Consider the following 1173-nt stretch of genomic DNA (forward strand, 5'->3'; position numbering starts at 1 on the left):
AAACAACAACAGGAATCATGAGATCGTATTAAATTATACGTTACACTTTTCATGTTTGTCTCATTCATCTCGTGTGTGTGTGTGTGTGTGTGTGCAGTCAGTTCATTTTTAACTATGGTGACCTTTTCAATGATACTCTTTGTAATCCTCAGACAGAAACAGGTGTTCAAAAGGATTCACACCACATGTGTGTGTGTGTGTGTGTGTGTGTGTGTGTGTGTGTGTGTGTGTGTACGCTGCACCTCCTCCCTTCAGCTCCATGTAAAGCAGGTGTTTTCCTTCGTCTGTACCTCTGAGCGTTTCACACGGACCTGAACCCAGACCTTCTAGTCCAGACCTTCTAGTCCGTCTCAGTTCTTAATCACTGCCAAAGACTCGCCTGTAAATTCCAAACAGTTGCAGGACTTTTTCAGTCGAAGGTTTGAATCGATTCGTGCAGGCAGAGGACCAGGATCCAGGACCCTGTTGACCCAGATCAGAGTCTGGCAGTCTGTCTGAGATGTTGTATAAAGCTCCTGTAAGATATTTTATTGAGTTTTTTTTTCATTGAAATGCTTTGAATGACAGATTTTTCTCTAGTATATAAGTCTGGAGCTTTTATTGTGAAAGGTAAGAACAGAAGGAAAGGGATATGAAAGTTCTCCCTCTTGGTTTTGGAGTCCGGTACACTTGAAGTGATTGTTTGATGCCAACGTAGATCTTTTTGCTGCCTAACATTCGCTGCTGGTGTAAACTTTCTGATGACAGAAACAACACTTCTTTCAGCTGCTCTGTGCTGCTGTTCAGGTGTTTGAGGTGAAGGACAAGTGTGCTCTGTCTTTAAGGTGTTGATGGTTTCATCAGAGCTGGTTCGGTTGGAGCCGGACAGTCGTGTGTTTCTCAGGGTTGTGTTGGTGAGTTCAAGTTGTTTCAGGTCATGGTGCGTTTGAGGTTCATCAGACACCAAAACAACACAACACTGTTATAACTGTCTCCTAAGCAGGTTTCATGTTATAAAATTGATATCACGATTCCTCCTGTTTGATCAGTGACCTCGTAGTGGACGTCACCCATTGGTTAGTGGACTGCCGTTGTGGGTTTTTTCATCCGATGAACAGAAGTGACCATCTCTGGTAGAGACGTATACGCCCCGCCCTAAAGCATCCCCTGCTTTATGGTCTGTTTGACTCTAAA

This window comes from Anarrhichthys ocellatus, unplaced genomic scaffold (genome assembly GCF_004355925.1).
Source record: "Anarrhichthys ocellatus isolate YVR2014 unplaced genomic scaffold, GSC_Weel_1.0 scaffold191, whole genome shotgun sequence".
NCBI classification, from domain to species: domain Eukaryota; kingdom Metazoa; phylum Chordata; class Actinopteri; order Perciformes; family Anarhichadidae; genus Anarrhichthys; species Anarrhichthys ocellatus.